The 19,294-nt window shown below is 34.6% G+C and overlaps 2 long non-coding RNA genes across 2 annotated transcripts in view; both read right to left on the bottom strand.

The window, feature by feature from the left end:
- Window positions 1–7,453, bottom strand: part of LOC131527779 (uncharacterized) — a 49,830-nt gene extending 42,377 nt beyond the window's left edge. Inside the window, exon 1 of the long non-coding RNA XR_009267742.1 lies at window positions 7,353–7,453. This is a non-coding gene — a long non-coding RNA (uncharacterized LOC131527779). The remainder of the gene's footprint in view (window positions 1–7,352) is intronic.
- A 7,385-nt stretch (window positions 7,454–14,838) lies between these two features.
- On the bottom strand, window positions 14,839–18,845 carry LOC131527569 (uncharacterized). Its single transcript, XR_009267679.1, has 3 exons — window positions 18,729–18,845; window positions 18,278–18,431; window positions 14,839–15,468 (listed from the first exon to the last, which is right to left on the bottom strand). It is a non-coding gene; the product is annotated as an uncharacterized LOC131527569 (long non-coding RNA).
- Window positions 18,846–19,294: the final 449 nt, after the last annotated feature.

Here is a 19,294-nt window from a genome sequence, read left to right as displayed (position 1 = left end):
AAGACTAGGAGTTTATGGTTTTCATTCCAGGTAATGTGTGTAAATGTTTCGATTTTTTACTACAATTATAATGTGCTTTATTTTTATCAGTGGCATCTACACTAATATTAGTCTGTTTCATTCTTATTCTGAGGTCAACGTAGCCACCCAGATCCAGTCTGTATGCAGATCAGATGGTGGATCAGCACCCAGAGATGACCTCGACAGCCCTGAATGTCAGCAGAGACCATGTCAGCTAGATGAGCCCCAGAGACAGATCCTCTCCGAAGACCTCGTTGGCCATCGGGACAAGACCACGGGAACCAGACAAATCCTCTGCTCAATCTGACCTGTGTTGCAGCCTAGAATTAAACCACGCCATGCTGGTTTCGTCTGGCCAGAGGAGAACTGCCCCCCGACTGTGCCTGGTTTCTCCCAAGGTTTTCTACTTGATCTCTGTCACCGATGGGGTTTTGGGTCCTTGCCGCTGTCGCCTTTGGCTTGTTTATTTGGGGACGCTTGGCTGATTGCACAAACATTATTGGAAGAGAGCTGAACTGGATGATGTCAACACTGAATCACCAATGAACTGACTTTAACTGTAAAAATGACTTGTTAATGTCCTCTTGCATTATTGACAAACTATTTTCCTGTTTGACTCTGTAAAGCTGCTTTGACACAATCAGTATTGTATAAAGTGCAATATAAGTTAAGGTGACTTGACTTGATTGTATATACTGTAACAGCTGGTTCATTTTTTTTTTTTTTTTTACTTCTGCCTCATTGTGAAGATGTAATTGTGAACAGTAATAATACTTGTAAATGTTTGTTTGTTAACATTTTGTTTAGCTTGTTTAGTTTTTTCTTAGTTCATTAAACAAAGTTTAAACTGAATTTTGCAGTTGTATTACAGATGTAATGTGTCAACTGGAGCTTTAAAGGGATAGTTCACTCACAAATTAAACTTTTCTGTTAATTTACTGACCCTCAGGCCATCCAAGATATATTTTTTCTTCATTCCTGTATGTTTAGTTTGTATGATTTTTTTTATAAATGGAGATTGTTATTGAATAAAGGCTATTATGTGTTGTAATGTGTGTGTGTTTTTAGTGATTGATAAACACCAGTTAATCATTTTTAATAATTTTGTTAAATTATAAAAATGTGTTTATGTAGTTCCCCAGCAATTTCTTATGATGCCCAAATAATACATCTCAGTTGAGGTAACATATAAAACACATGGAGTAAATGGTTAAATATGAATTGACATAACTTGCTGTAGTATTCTAAATGTTTGACCAATTAAAACATTTTAGTTGAATGGACTATAAAACTACGTAGTTCACTAAAGGTTGAGCCAAATAAAAAAAATAATTCAGATAACACTTTGAAGTCAGAAATTGACTGAACGTAAAATTTCTGTGGAACTAGTTACTAAATAATAATTAGTTGAAACCGCTTGAAATTTTTTACAGTGTACTGAAATTGAATTATATATTCAATTTGAATATATTTTTTTCATGTTAATTGATGTGTGTGTGCACATACTATTCAGTGTACTGACAAAAAATAAATGAATAAATATATATTTTGTAGTGCTGTCAAACGATTAATCGCTTCCAAAATAAAAGTTTGTTTACATAATATATGAGTGTGTGCTGTGTATATTTATTATGTATATATAAATACAAACACATGCATGTATATATTTAAGAAAAATTGTATGTAAATATATTAACGTAAATATTTTCTAAATATATACTGTATGTGTGTGTATTTATATATACATAATAAATAAACAGTACACACTCATATATTATGTAAACAAAAACTTATTTTTAATCGCGGTTAATCGTTTACAGCACTAATATTTTGTAAAATAAACTATTTTAGTTTTGAAACTATTTTAGAATTTTAGTTTTATATTTGAATTTTGTTCTTTTTCAGTAATATGAAACTATTATTGAGTGTGTGCATATATATATATATATATATATATACACACACACACACACACTCAATAATAGTTTCGTAATAGTTGCTCTCTATATGTATGTATGTGTGTGTGTGTGTGTGTGTGTGTGTGTATACTGTATATACACACATAGAGAGAGAGAGAGAGAGAGAGAAAGTCAGATATTGACTGATCAAAAAATATCTATACTATTATACAATATTTTTAAAATCAATTATATTGTATTTACTTAAACTGCTTTGATTATACTTAAAATTTGAAAGCATGAGAATGAGGTTTTTAGGTTGAATCAGGAGGAAATACAGTATGAAAGCAATCTGCATTTTAGGCTAATTAAAGAATTAACTACGAAAAAATATACTCTACATGGTTAAACACTCTCTCCAAATGGTCAGATGGTGTGTATACAGTGACCTTTGCATTATACTAGAGCCTCAAGTGTGTGCACCTATATTAAATATAATAAACTGGATGTAATTATCAAAATGGGTTTATTCTATCGACTTCTTTTGTTGTTATATGAAGCTAAGGCTATCACAATTACTGCACATCAACCCAAACCCTAAAAGGAAACTTTAGCAATTGAACCATTATTCACTTTAAAACTGGGTCCAGCTGCTTATAATAAAACCAGAACAGCAGACACATTAATGATTAATAGATGAAGCAGTAGCAACTCGCGCTACAAAGCCTCGTTTACAGCAGAAAACTGTAATTGGGGAGTTTGAAGGTAACGTTCAAGTTCATTCATTCATTTGTCATCGCAGAACACCATTCCTCCAGGTGCACCACGCAATTATAGACACAGACGATAGAGGCTGTAAACAACACGCTACGCCGGTGTACACTGGATATAGACACGCGGTGCAATTGGCCCAAAGCATACAAACGTGACTGATGGCAGCTAAACCTCAGATAAAAGCAAAGCAAAGAAGCGGAAACAGCAAAAGTTCAGAATAATCAATCATAAAGCACAACAGAAAGTCAATAAAGAGACCAAAGCATTACATTAATGCAAAAAAAAACAAAACAAAAAAAAACACTGCAGCTTAAAGCAGAGATACTCAAACGCTGGAGAGATTTGGAGAAATTTTGCTTTTTCACCAAAGGATATGCTCTGCAGTGAATGGGTGCCGTCAGAATGAGAGTCCAAACAGCTGATAAAAACATCAAAGTAATCCACACCATTCCACAAAACCAACTATATAAAGAGTGAACTATTCATTTAAAGCTTGATAGCTAAAGATTATCCCAGGTAGCACATTTATGTTAATAAAATGTTGTGGGAACGTTGTTTTGTAAAGTTTCTAAACCAGTTTTCTTGTTGGGATTAGATTTTGCTTAATCACAAAGTTTAATTGCAACATATAATCAGAATCAGAAAGAGCTTTATTGCCAAGTATGTTTGCACATACAAGGAATTTGTTTTAGTATCACAGCTTCAGTACACAGAGAAAACAACAACAACACACAGATAATAAAAAATAAGATGTGAATAAAATACACATTTATATAAATATAAATAAACCACAAAAAATTAAATAAAATAAAAAAATAATAATAAATTGTATGTACAGGTGTGCTATAGACAAAACAGAATAAAAAATAAGAAATAAGATGTAGGGATGTACTAGGATGTATGGTGATGAATAAATAAGGTTATTGCACATTTTTATTGCACAGTGGGAGAACATTCAACTGTTCATGAAGTAGATTGCCTGGGGAAAGAAACTGTTCTTGTGCCTGACTGTCCTGGTATTCGGTTCTCTGTAGCGCTGACCAGTTGGCAAAAGTTCAAAAAGGAGATGGCATGGATGTGAGGGATCCCGAGTGATTTTCTGAGCCCTTTTCTTCACTCTGGATGTATACAGTTCTTGGAGGGAGGGCAGGGGAGCACCAATAATCCTTTCAGCAGTCCGAACCGTTCTCTGTAGTCGTTTGATGTCTGATTTTGTAGCTGAACCAAACCAGACAGTTATTGAAGTACACAGGACAGACTCAATGACGGCCGAGTAGAACTGTGTGAGCAAATCCTGTGGCAGGTTACACTTCCTCCAACATGAACTCACAGAATTCCGTGTAATGTTCACGGACTTAATTAACCTCCGAATCTGTGGTGGCATCACGGAATCGCCGAAAATTCCGTGATGTGCTCACAGAAAAAAAATCGGTGATGGGCTCACAGAAGTGATAGCAATGTAAGTCAGTGACAGGCATCAGCCGTGCTCCATGCACGGAAACCCTTAGCATCAATATGCCGACGCGATACTGGGAAATTTATCATCATTATTGTTCAGAACTGGGTAGGTTTAGGGTAGGGGTGGGGTCAGGTACTCCAGTGAAAGTATAACTGCATCGGAGTCACTCTTTTTACGTGGTCCGATGCAGCGCTGGTGTTGAACCAGTGAATCCGTGCGTGGACCACGGCTGATGCCTTCTGTGAGCACATCACGGAATTTTCGGCGATTCCGTGATGCCACCACAGATTCGGAGGTTAATTAAGTCCGTGAACATTACACGGAATTCTGTGAGATCAGGTTGCTTCCTCAGCTGGCGAAGGAAGTATAACCTTTGTTGGGCCTTTTTTACAATGGAGTCTATGTGAGTGTCCCACTTCAGGTCCTGAGAGATGATGGATCCCAGGAACCTGAATGTCTCCACTGCAGTCACAGTGCTGTCCATGATGGTGAGTGGGGGGAGAGCAGGGGGGTTTCTCCTGAAGTCCACGATCATCTCCACTGTTTTGAGCGTGTTGAGCTCCAGGATGTTAAGACTGCACCAGACAGCCAGCTCTTTTACCTCCTGTCTGTAAGCAGACTCGTCACCGTCCTGGATGAGGCCGATGAGTGTGGTGTCGTCTGCAAACTTCAGGAGCTTGACAGAGGGGTCTTTAGATATGCAGTTGTTTGTGTACAGGGAGAAGAGCAGTGGGGAGAGGACACAGCCCTGGGGGGCGCCAGTGCTGATGGTGCAGGTGTTGGACGTGAATTCTCACTAGCTGTTGCCTATCTGTCTGAAAGCTGGTGATCCACTGACAGATAGAGCTAGGAACAGAGCTGGGTTAGTTTAGTCTGGAGGAGTGATGGGATGATGGTGTTGAAAGCGGAGCTTATGTTATCCTCACATAAGACCCTGGTCTGTCCAGGTGTTGCAGGATGTAATGCAGTCCCATGTTGACTGCATCATCCACGGACCTCTTTGCTCGGTAAGCAAACTGCAGGGGGTCCAGTAAGGGTCCAGTGATGTCCTTCAGATAAGCCAACATCAACCTCTCAAAAGACTTCATGACCACAGACATTAAAGCGACAGGTCTGTAGTCATTAAGTCCTGTTATCTTGGGTTTCTTTGGGATGAGGATGATGGTGGAGCGTTTGAAGCATGAGGGGACTTCACACAGCTCCAGTGATCTGTTGAAGATCTGTGAGAAGATGGGGGCCAGCTGGTCAGTGCAGGTTTTCAGACAGGCTGGTGTCACACCATCTGGGCCTGGTGCCTTCCTTCTCTTGTTCTTTCTGAAGACCTGGCGCACATCATATTCACTGATCTGAAGTGCGTTGCTGGAGGTGTTAATGGTTGTGTGGAGAGATGATCAGCTGGTCAGGTGTCAGGTGTCAGATTTAGGGTGTTAGCCTGGGAGTTTCAAATCTACAGTAAAACTCATTCAGGTCTTCAGCAAGTTGTTGATTATCCTCAGATTTAGATTTAGATTTAGATTTAGATTTAGTCATTTTGCAGACGCTTTTATCCAAAGCGACTTACAATTGGGGAATACATAAAGCGATTCATCTTGAAGAGGCAATCAGACAGACGAAGTGCTTGCAACACCAAGTCTCAGGCATTGTTCAAATAAATACAAACTACCAAAGGAAGGAATAAGTAAAGAGAATTTTTTTTTTTTTTTTTTTAAGTTTAGGATCCTCAGTGATGGGGGATGGTGTCTTGTAGTTGGGGATGGCTTTCAGACCTTTCCACACTGATGCAGGGTCATTGGCAGAAAATTGGTGTTCTAGCTTTTTAGCGTAGTTCCTCTTAGCCACTCTAATCTTCTCAGGCACATGCACACATAGACATCAAAAGGGGCTTGAGCACCTGCCCTCTTCCTCGAGAGAAAGTGCCCTTTTGTCTAGGGAGTTTTTTTTTTTTTTTATTATAAATGAATATATGTATACATGTGTGTGTGTGTGTGTGTGTGTGTGTGTGTGTGTGTGTGTGTGATTCTGTTGCGCACAGCTTTCCCTGTCAAACAAATAAAAAAATCAAAATATCTGGTCTGGTCGGGTCGGGTCATGTTGAGACTTTGTCGAGTTACGATGTCTTTCTCCCCTCTGTGTCTCTGCGCAGTACAGCAGTGTAGCACACATTGATCAGCTGCACATCACACCACAGACAGGCAGAGAGCCGCAGAAGTGAAGCCCTCCCTCCCTTTTCAGTTGTGTTTGTCTTGTTTTGGAGGTGAGTGGTGATGAACAAAAGACTAAGCTACCTGTGAATTTACAGCTAATTATCCAATCCATGACTCCTGAGAGCTATCAAGTTAGCTAAAGTTTAGCTAAGGCAATAGGAAGTCTAGTAGGTTAGACCAGTGCACGTTCTTTTACTGCATGATTCAATTTATTAAAATGCATTTGGAATGATCACAAAATTCAAGATAAGGGGCAGAAATTTATACATGTATATATAGTTTCATATAGTTAATCAGTATCACGCAAAGACTGACATTTTTCCACCAAAAAGCAGCATGATAACAAATGTGATATTGATTTTATACAGCAGTTCAATAAACAAGAATTTAATATTAAGACACTTATGTTTTAGACACAATATTGACTGTTTTTGCTCTATTTCGCCAACAAATATAATCCCAATTTGCGTCTCTGAGTATCTGAACGATTATTTATTCAGATTGATGTATAAATCTCAATTTTTAAAAAACTGATCTTATGACTGGTTATGTGCTCCAGGGTCTCAAAAAATAAACAAAAATGTTTATTTTATTTTATTTTTTATTTTTTTTACATAATTTGATATTTACCTTTTTCAACATATTTACAACTTACTTGCTCATAAATACAAACTTCTCAAGACAACGTGAAGGCCACAAAGCATGCATCAGCAAAAGAGCGTGTGATGAAACTCAACATAAACGCAGCAAACACTGAAGCTCATGACAAACACACAGCTGAACAAAGACAGTAAGAAGTGCTGGACTGTGCCGTATGATCACATTATTCCACACCGATGCAACTCTGCAAAATAAAACCTACAGACACAGCTCACCCTAAACCTGAGGACACAGCGGTGACTAAAAACATCAACCAAACACTAAACACTAAACCATGCAGAGAACCAACCAATTCAGCACAAGTCAAGCTTACTTGTCAGAGTTTTGGTTACTCACAATATCTTCTGGAGGAAAGTCAGTGAAGTCGGCAGCAATCGAGGAACAATCCCATGAAGCTTCTTTCCATCACACAAGTGCAGACTACCAAGGGCTTGAAGTCATCCAAGAGGTCAAAGTTCAGCATTGTGTAGCAAACCAGATATTTTTCTGCCATTCAAAAACTATGTATATTCTGATTATTTTTGTTTTTATTTGTATTTATTAGTGCTGTAAATGATTAATCGCGATTAATCGCTTCCAAAATAAAAGTTTTTGTTTTCATTATATATGTGTGTGTACTGTGTATATTTATTATGTATATATAAATACACACACATGCAGTATATATTTTGAAAATATTTCCATGTATATACAGTATATATATTTATATATGTATAATGTATATGTATACATGTATATATTTATATTAATTTAACTGATATTATATATAAATATTTTAAATGTATAAACTTAACATATTTTTCTTAAATGTATCCATGCATGTGTGTGTATTTATATATACATATTTTTATTTTTATTTTATTAAGTAACAAAAAAATGTATGCAAACCATGGTTTTAGGTTCAGTTTTAGTTCATAATCCTGATTTACAGAGAATTTTTTCCTCCTTAAACTTTCACTGCTGCTATTTTATTTCATATTTTTAACTTTTATTCAGAAGTCCATTATAATGAAGACAGAAGATGGAACAGGATCATCACAAACTGGATCTGATCTGACACCAGCAGTTCACAGCTCTATTATAAAGACTATTATAAAGCATAACTTTCACTAGACTATAAACCCGTTAAATGCGCTTCGACCGTGTCTAGTCAAAGAAATCTTACAAGAACTATAAAATAAATATCTTTTATCCAGTGCTGTTCATGTTAGACACATACAAGCACTTCAGGTCATTATTTTATTAAATACAGCTATTGAAGAATTTATTCAAAGCGAATCCATTCAGCAGAAGTTCTTTCATGCATGGATCGTGAGGACTTTGTGTGAAGGGAAATGATTGATATCGTAACATATAATAGAGATGAGAAACATAAGTGAGAGGCTGGCTTCACAAATAAATGCGGTTTGAGACAATAATCGACTAAATCTGCAGCACTAAAACTCAAACAGGAACGTCTTTCATTCATCAGACTCAGACTGACCTTCAGCTTGTGTTTATGAGCTTATATTTAAACCTCATAGTCTCTGTAATACGTGTTAAACTAGTTCTGAGGGTCACTCTGTTTATGTTATGTAATCTTAAGACACAAAAATGAGACGTTTCTTAAAAATTCTTCGAATATTTAAAAAAAAAAAAAAAACATTCAAATAACGTTATACTTTGAGAGAAAATAAAGTTAATAGAAGGTTGTAGGCAATGGTTTTGTAACCTTGTTACCATAACGACAAGAAAAGTGAACAGTTTAACACTCTTACAATATAATAATCAATGTTCAAATAACATTTAAAAAATTGTAGAACGTTGTAAGAAACATTTTTGTCATCTTTAAATAACTTTATAATCACAGCAAGAAAACATTTTTCTTGGACATTTTAATGTTTCAGAAACATTCCAAAACTGTTCCCACAATGTTTTTGATACATTGGTAAGCAGCTACCTAGCAACCACACAGAACTCCCTAGCAACCCTAAAGAGAATCTGTTTCCACCAGCCATGCAGATCATAATGACGAAGTTTTGAATCTGATATTCATCTTTTTATTCCTCATCTATCATCATTCAGTGCATCTGTTCAATGCCTCCATCTGAAGATTCTTCACTAAGATTCATAGTTCAGTGTTTGCTTTGTCACATCATTTCCCTTAAAACGAGCCGCACTTCTGAACACTGACATATCACGCTACTGTGTGTCTTTCTCTAAAGTTGAGCAGAAAGTAGCAGAATGAGTTCTGAATCGCCCTCGTAATCCACATTTTTCTGGAGGATTTGAATATTTTACTGACTGATGAAATTTAGCCTCCATGCAAATTGATTTGGTTTTCAAATTTCACCGTGGGATCTTGTCTCTAAGCTTCTAACATGGCTGGCAGCCGTGAGGATTTGCAGCTTTAGCGTCTCTCTGCATATCATCCCCGCCGGCGTCCGACAGCGTCATACACACACCTGCATTCACGTCTGCTTAGCATTCATTATACAGCAAATCCTATTCTCTAACTGTATCTCCATCTTGTTTTACAGTAAAAACAAGTTATAGGCTACGTTTAGATGAATCAGATGTTAAGCTTTGTTTTCAAAGAATGCATCTTATGCAAAAAAAAAAAAAAGGATTCTGATGCATTAATGCATTGGGCATTTTGAGTGTTAAATGTTTTTGCTTTAGATTTGGCCTCTCTATCGCCACCTGTGGCTGAAACACTAAACTCATTCCACGCCACGACTCCACAATAGCATAAATGTTGTTTTGGAGACTGCAGTTTCAGGACCGTATTTCTAGGACACTCGTTTTTTTTTTTTGTGATAGCTAAAAATAAAACCATAAAATAAATATAAAAAACGCGGCTTATTTTATTTCAGCTAGCCTAGTCGCCAAGGCAACATTTCTCATTTTCATTTACAACAACTGCAACTAAATAAACTAAAAATGAATTTAAAAAAACATATATACATATAAAAAATACAAAATCAACAAAATTACTAAAGCTTTAACTAACATTAAAATGAAAACTAAATATTTATATATATATATATATATATATATATATATATATATATATATATATATATATATATAATAAAATAAATTATATATTTTATAATTATATATAACTGTACAGTATATATATATATATATATATATATATATACACACACACACACATATAAATATTATATATATATATATATATATATATATATATTCTTGTTTCATCTTAATTTTAGAAAAATTTGTCATTTTGTTGATTATTTGTAGTTGTAGTTTTTGTTAGTTTTAAATATGTCTATATATTTTTATTATTATTCTGAATTAATAATTTTTATTTCAGTTTTAGTTTGAAGTATTTTAATGCATAAAGTTAAACTAAATTAAAATAAGAAATGTTGCCTTGGAAACTAGCTGAAATAAAATAAGTTTACGTTTTTATATTATATTTTATTTCAGATAAAAATATTTTATTTCATGTAAGAATTTTTTGTTTGTTTGTTTTTTTAAACTATAATAACTAATTTGCTATTATATAATTTTTTTAATTTATTTATTGTTGTATTTATACACAGTAAAATAGTGTTTTACTGCACTTTTTTATTCTAGTTATCGGTATACATAAAGTCTCACATACACACACACACACACAAATAAAAAATAAGGTGTTAAGACAGCATAGTGTCCTAGAAATGCAGTCCTGAAAGGATCATAAGAAAGCAAGAAACTATATGGCATATACTGTATATAAAAAGACATGAATGATTCCTCAAATCACGTTTGTTGTTAAGGAGAGCAGTGCGGTTACTTACTAAGTCATCAGATGCACATAAAACAGGTGAAACTTTCTATTAAAGAAATATTTTCTTTTTTATAGCGGATGATAAAACATTATAGGCCCATATGCCGTTGGCTCCTCTCTTGCATTATTTATTATGAGTGTACATGTGTTTATCTCGCTCAATCCTGTTCCTTTAGAAGTACTAAAGCTTTTAAAGGAAAGTAAAATAAACCATCATCCTCTAAAATGTCCCCAAATGACAAGCAGCAAGTTTTACCACCTTTCAGATCATTATAGGAATATTTTGGAAGGAAACTTACCAGCTTTCTCACAACCTTCATGTACATTTAAAAAAAAATAATTATATAAACGTTAGGGCAAAATGTTCTTAAAGTAATGTTTATGGACATTACTTTATAACTTGATTAATATTTGATTTAGGTTATTGTAATGCTGAGAGAAAATGTTCCTTTTTTTTGTACAATTTTTGTACTAAAAATTTATTTGAAGTTTTTTGTACTTGAATGTTTTCATAATGTTGAGGGAAAACATTCGTAGAATATTAAAAATAATATTTAAAATATATTAAAATGAAGTTAGTAGACTGTTGTAAGAAATGTTTTAGTAACCTTTAAGTAACATTATATTAATTTTATACACATTTTAATGTTCTTAAGATTATAAAAAAATAAATGTAAAAAAAATGTTTTATAAAAAAATAAAAGTTAGTAGAACGTTGTAAAAAATGTTTTGGTAACGTTTAAATAAATGTTCCAATGACGAAAAACCTAAAACCTGACATTTTACTGTTCTTACAGTAGAATATTAAAAACAATGTTATATTTTGATTAAAAAATAAATTAGTAGAACGTTGTAAGAAACACTTTAGTACCCTTTAAATAATATTCTAATCATGATAAGAAACTTTAACATTCATTCTTTGAATATTAAAAATAGCCTAAACTTTTTAATAATGTTATATTTTGGGTGAAAAAGTTAGTAGAACATTCCAAGAAACGTTTTTGTAACCTTTAAATAACGTTCTAATCACAACAAAAAAATATTAAAAATAAATGTTAAAATAATTCTATATTTTGGGTAAAAATGATTAGTAGACCGCTATAAGAAATGTTTTAGTAACCTTTAAATAACGTTATATTCATTTTATAAGCATTTTAGTGTTCTTAAGATTATAAAAAAATAAATGTTCAAAAAATGTTTTTGTAACGTTTAAGTAATGTTAGTAGAACGCTGTAAGAAACACTTTAGTGCCCTTTAAATAATATTAAAAACAATGTTATATTTTGATTAAAAATAAAATTAGTAGAATGTTGTAGGAAACATGACAAGAAAACTGGATACTTTAACATTCATTCTTTGAATATTAAAAAAAGCCTAAAAGTTTTAATAATGTTATATTTTGAGTGAAAAAGTTATCAGAACATTCTAAGAAACATTTTTTTAACCTTTAAATAACGTTCTAATCACGACAAGAAAACGGGACTTTTCAACGTTTTAGAAACGTTTTAACACAACGTTTTTATAACCTAAATTTGTTACCAGTGTTTAGGAATTTCAGGCTTGGGATTTGATTGTTTACTGCTCTTTTTCTTTTACATTACTCGCTCGTGTTTGTTTTCCTGCCAGCATGAAGTCTGGACTCAACAGATGGCAGGTGCAGTTGGTCTACATTAGCGGTCTAATCTACATACAGCGCTCAGAGAAACAAAACAATGCATAAGTTGTGAGCGAAAGCTTCCTCCGATGGGTACTAAAGTCCTGCAAACACACATAAGACCCGTCTGCTTATTCCCCATCTGCTCTGAGCCAGAGACAAGCTCTTTTATATGGAAAGCAGCTCTTATATTTCCACCTGAGCGACAGATCGTAGACCAGCTCACCGCAGATCCATTACAATGAATGATTCTGACATGTTATTAATAGAGAAGCTGTCGGAGAGCAGCGATGAGGTTTTTATATTCAATAACAGCACCAGGATATGATTACACACCGGACGGAATGTCACAATAATCTGAGCGAATGGAGAGGCGTGCAAAAATAAATACCTGCGTCTGTGACTCTGATGAGGAGCTACTAATTAATGTCCTCGCCTCACGAAGGTTATTAAACTATGTTCCTCTGATTTGTTATGAGCTGTTTTTGGATGTTCATTGGATGTTCTTTTTGGGGAAAAAAATGTTGATTTACTGTCCAAAAAAAAATAAAACAGAAAGTTCAAAAGAACAGCATTTATTTGAAATAGGAATTTACAATATCTCTCTATACGTATCTATCTATCTATCCAACAATTTTTAAGAAATTGTTGGTTTTCTGGTGTCATATTATGTCAATTCAATATTATTCAAAATATATTGCATTTCACATTTTTAATTTTATGCATTTTAATATTTTATTTATTTTCATAGTTCAGGATGTAGAATAGCTATTTGAATGTAAGGAAGTTGAATTAAAATGAATTTAAATTCAAAGAAATTCATATGATTGTCATTCTTACGAGAAAAGTAAACCACTAACTTCGAGTGTTGGCTTAATAAGCATTTTATAATCTTTCACGGACAAAGTGAGTGATAGATAGATAGATAGATAGATAAATAGAGTTTACATATTTTGCATAACCCTGACATTAACACTTGTGAATGGGAGTTGATGTGCTTGTGTTTAATTTAAGTGTTTTGAAATTACTTCTAGTGGGTAATTATGCAGCCATTGTGAGTTAATAACCAATCAGGAGCCCTGTGAGTGGCGACCAATCAGATGTAGCGCAGATTTGTTCAAACACAGCGGTGTGGTCTGGATTTAATGTATGTTTGATAATAAATAAGCCAGCGTGATAGTGTGTAATTGCATGCATGAGTCAGATCTGCATTGCACACACACAGAGCGGATCAACACACAGCAGAAAAATGCCACTGAATCGCTATAAATGCTGTACATTCATGAATATTCTATCGTGGCTTTTAACTTCAGCACATGAGGCAGGAATGTATGAAATCCCATGTTTTTGCGCTGGACGTGATGCTAATGCTGCATGTTGCTTATATAATGCATCTTATATAACACACATGGTGACTGTTTCTCTGCATGAATGAAAAGACTCAGTGATTGTGTCTTAAATAATGCAGTTTAATTCTAACAGAGGTTTGATGCTTGATGTCGTTTTCAGGTCAGATTACATGAGGGGTCTGAGAATTATAAATATTGCATGTGCTTGAATATACGGTGTCCAGTCTTCACTGTAATTCTCTGGATCGCTGGATCTGGAAAAAACTACAAACGGATGTAATGAATGAATAAAACAACAAAGGCGTGAATGTTAATCAGATTTTTTGTTTTGATTTAGCTCTAATATCTTCAGTGGTGCTGCTTTACAGGGGGTTAATATATAAACACAGCTTCTCAGAGAGATTTGAGCGATTTCACACATCAGACCCGGTTCATCTCTCAATTCACCCTCTAATCAGAGCATTCTCAGCACGGACTCTCAAAGTTATGAAGAAACCTTTGTTTTTACATCTTAGCATTTTTTACAGAAATTTTAGTAAAACGACTTAGTAAATTAGTTGTGTGTTTTTGTCATTTACATTATTTATTATCAAAACAATTATTACAGTTTTTCTCAGTCGCTTTGGTGCATTTCTCAAATCATCCTTAATATGTGCATTTCTCAAAACAATTCGTACAAACAGCACCACACAAAAGCCTGTAACTTACGCAAAATCTTTAGTTCATCACTTAAAAGAAAGTATTTATGTCAATGAACATATCAGTGCCATCAGAATGAAAAGTCCTTGTGTCATTGTTCACAAACAAGATAGTCAAATTGCTTCGTCATGTTGTCAGTATAACAGTGCACTCTGTTAGTATTACCTGATGTAAACTATGGGATCAGTTTGGATGACAGTTACTGGACTGAAATGCAGAAGGCTGCACTTCTTATGTATGCCATATATGCATTTCAAAAGTACAAATGCATGCATGTGGGATATTGATTGAAAGAGACTGGATAGGATTCACAGTTACACTTTTACTAGTGGCCTGACAAACACACACACACACACACACACACACACACACATTACAACGTCATTGTGATATAGAAAAGGAAAAAGAAATATGGGCACAAAGGCGAAAATTAAAAATGAGAAAGTCCATTGTCAGAATTTGTACCTCTTGTGTTGTCCTGTGTCAATACAGTATAGGCTTTCCAATTGAAGGCTCATGAGATGAACCTTTGAGCTATTTCAGAGAAGTGGTTTATCAAGTGACTGATCTACATTCTTTTCATTAGTGAAAGTCAAGATTCACTTGCACAGTTCACGGTCTTCACTGCAGAACACAAGATCCAAGGGGCAAGGTTGGATCCAGATCACACTCCTCCCACCTTACATATCCCTAAACTTACCCGTCTGTTTACAGAATGGAGAAAAAAACCTTGTGAGAAACCAGGCTCAGTCGGGGGCCCAGTTCTCCTCTGACCAGACGAACCTGCAGTTTGTTCCATGCTGCAGCAAAGTCAGATTGTGCAGAGGACTCATCTGGTTCCCGAGTTCTTGTCCACGATGGCTGTCTAGGAGACAAGGTATTTACTGTGGATCTGTCCCTGGGGGTCATCTATCGGTCCTGATCTCCGCTGACGTTCAGGGCTGTAGAGGTAGAGGCTACGGTGACCTCGGAATAAGAAAGAAAAAGACTAATATTAGCATCGATGCCAATCTTCTTACGATGTAGCAAGTACATTGGGTGTTATGGGAAGTGTTCCTGGTTCCGGTTGATCTAATTAATGCAGCCTAACAATCCTTTAACAGATTTGAATATTAGAAATGTATTAGTGTGTTATGTGTAAGCCAGGATAAAGAGATGGGTCTTTAATCTAGATTTAAACTGACCGAGTGTGTCTGCCTCCTGAACCGTGTTAGGTAGATTGTTCCAGAGTTTGGGTGCTAAATAGGGAAAGGATCTGCCGCCCGCAGTTGATTTTGATATTCTAGGTATTATCAAACGGCCAGAGTTTTGAGAACGCAGCGGACGTGGAGGACTATAATGCGATAAGAGCTCACTCAAGTACTGAGGAGCTAAACCATTCAGAGCTTTATAAGTAATTAACAAGATTTTAAAATCTATACAATGTTTAATAGGGAGCCAGTGCAGTGTTGAGAACAGGTATGTTTGTATCAATAGTCAAAATTATCGATTTTTCTTTTTTACCAAAAATCATTAGGATATTAAGTAAAGATAATGTTCCATGAAGATATTTTGTAGATTCATTTGGACAACTTTAAAGGTGATTTTCTCAATATTTTTATTTTTTTTGCATCCTCCGATTCCAGATTTTCAAATAGTTGTATCTCAGCCAAATAGTTTCCTGTCCTAACAAATCATACATCAATGGAAAGCTTATTTATTCAGCTTTCAGATGTATAAATCTCAATTTCCAAAAAATTGACCCTTATGACTGGTTTTGTGCTCCAGGGTCACATATACTGTATTTGTTAGCTGGGAAAATAGACATCAAAGCAGCACAAGCTCCTTGGCGAGTTATGAACCTCTGACTGATTCCATTCATTCATAAAAGGCCACATTGAGCTTCCCGCACAGAATCAGCTCATGCGTGGCTGACCTGTGTGTTCAGTGACAAGAGGAATCAAAGCATGAAAAGCGGTCTGATTATCTCGAGTGTGAGTCTGAAGCTCGTGTCCATTCGGCTACAGTGCAGCAGGTGTTGAGTTCAGGCGGTGATGCACTTTGCCGCAGGTGCGACGCATTTCACTGCTGCCTCTCTGAGCGCTGACATCAGTTTTTGCACTACTGTCCAAAATATATGCCAACAAACTGTTATTTCATTAACTGATATATTGTTAATATACCAACCTATTGAAGTATTGGAATCTGTTTTGTACCTTTGAAATACACTGATAACCACCAAATGCAGGTGGTCATGAGAAAGTCACATGATGAACCAAAGCCCATCACAAGCTGCTTTTAAATAATAACATATATAGAAGGTGCACAGTGTCATTCACACAAGCACTAAACACCATCATGGTGAGACTCATTAAACTGAAATATGCAATAAACATTAATTTAACAACATTAGATGTAACATACAACCCTAATAAACATAACTGATAAGAAAAAATTAAGAAACAGTTATTTCAAAGAAAAAAAAAACATCAAATTAAATTTTACAGGAACTTACCGTTAACCATTTAACAGGTTTTTACTGTAGCATTTTCACAGTCATTTTTTACAGTGTAACATATCAGCACAAAACAACTTTACACTGCAAAAAAATATTTTCTTAGTTTTTGAATAAATTCTTAGTATAAATATCTGAACATTCTTGAATCAAGATGCATTTACTTGACAAGTAAAATGATTTAAGATAATGTCTTGTTTTCCAAAAAAAAAAAAAAAAAAATTATGTATATCAAAATTGTGTTAGTTTTTGCCTAAAACAAACAAAAATATCTGCCAGTGGGGTAAGAAAAATAATCTTTAATTTTAATTTAAAGGCTAAACAAGATTATTTTTCTTGCCCCATTGGCAGATATTTTTGCTTGTTTTAAGGAAAAACATTTTAAAAAATGTCATTTTACTAATTTATCCTAGAAAACTGGACAAAATACTAAGTAAGATAATCAGATAATCATAATCATTCATCTCACTTCATTATTAAACACATCAAATGAAGATCAAATTAATGCATCAAAGACCAGTGTTATTTTAGTATTACTGGGATGTTATACAAGTTTTTATTAATATTTTTAATTTCATTTTCTTTTTTTCTGTTTTCACTTAAATCCTAGTTAAAAATATTTACTTTAGTCATTTTTAATATTTTTTCCAGTAATATTTGTTAAAGATTTAGCAGTTTTGTGTTGTGTGTGTGTGTGTGTGTGTGTGTGTGTGTGTTTTCAATTATATTGTTAATTATTAATATATTATTGTCAATATATAATAAAGACCTATACAGACTCAAATTAAAGAGCCAATTAATATTAGAAAACAGAGTAGATTCTGATTGGATGTGACATATTTGATGCTGATATAAACACCTGTGATGCATATCGGATTAATTCTAGGTTAATGCAAAAACATTGTAATATTTATCTACGTAAACAACCTACATTGAGGCTTAAAAAAACCCATTAGCATCACCTTCTTCTTGATATGGGCTTATTTGGCGCTGTATTTTCACATTACTTTATCACTCTGATGTGTAAATAATGTAATATAGTCCTGCAACTGATAGCCACATCTATACCGCAGTATAAATTATTGGCACATATCATGCCATGCTTAAGTGATTATATGCTTTAACAGTATATTCTGTTCATTACGCAGCTGTCAATAGGCAGTTCAGGCAATGCCTCATGGGAAGGTGTTTTCTAGACCCATGAGAAAATACAGTATATTGGTGTGAGATTGCTCAATGGTTCAATCAGCTGGATAATGTCTGTAATGCAATTTCACTTACTCAAGGGTTCACTGGCTGGCAAAAACTGTCTGCAGTCCATGACTTGTTAACTAACCAGTTCCCTCCGGATGAAGGCCGTCTGTGAATGTAGACAGGAGCTAAACATGGTCTGCTGGTCTGATCAATGCCTGTCGATCTGCACTCGTTCCCTGCGCTGTGTGACACATGGGTTTAATGTCATCACTCACTGATGATTCAGGTGCAGATTTGAAATAATGAAAGCTTCTTTTGGTTTTCTTAGTAAGAACCCAACAGGTAACAAATTTAGGTCATAAAAACATTGTTTTGAAATGTTTCTTAAACGTTGAAATTAGAATTTTACAAAAATGTTTCATACAAACATTCTACTAACTTTATTTTGGCCCAAAATATTATTTACTCTAGGGAAGTTAAAATGTAATTTCTTCTTGTGATTATAACGTTATTTAAAGGATACAAAAACATTGCTTACAACATCCAGCTGTCACGTGTCGTCGGGGCCAGGGAAACGAGGAGACGTGGAACTCCGGAACAAAGGACTTTATTGACAATTACAACCATCTACGGACATACAGTATGACAATTCAAGACCAAACACAGAGGCAGGGAAACACAGGGCTTAAGAACTCTGGGGCAAACTAGATAATTACTAACACAGGGCTGGAAACTAATTAACTAATGATCACTAAACGAGGACAGGAACTCCAAATAAGGACACGAGAGGAGGGGAAACACAAGACGTTGAGACAAAGTCTGACACCAGCTAAGTTTATTTTCACCCAAAATATAAAGTTGTTTGAATGTTAATAATTAAGATAAATTATCGGTCTCCCAATGATCACGATTTAAGCACTATAACATTCGCAAGATTGCTGTTTTACCGATTAGATTCAAACACACACTTTGAATGAATCAAATTTTGATTGAATGAATCAATAACCCAAAGACCGTCACTTGTATAGTTCCTCAAAGAATCACCGCTTTTGAATGAATCGTTTGAGTGAATGATTCAATGACTCGCTTATGAAGACGGTCAGA

The sequence above is a fragment of the Onychostoma macrolepis genome, chromosome 20 (genome assembly GCF_012432095.1).
Source record: "Onychostoma macrolepis isolate SWU-2019 chromosome 20, ASM1243209v1, whole genome shotgun sequence".
Taxonomy (NCBI): Eukaryota; Metazoa; Chordata; class Actinopteri; order Cypriniformes; family Cyprinidae; genus Onychostoma; species Onychostoma macrolepis.
The sequence above is the reverse complement of the archived record's forward strand: the minus strand, read 5'-3'. Positions and strand labels throughout refer to the sequence as shown.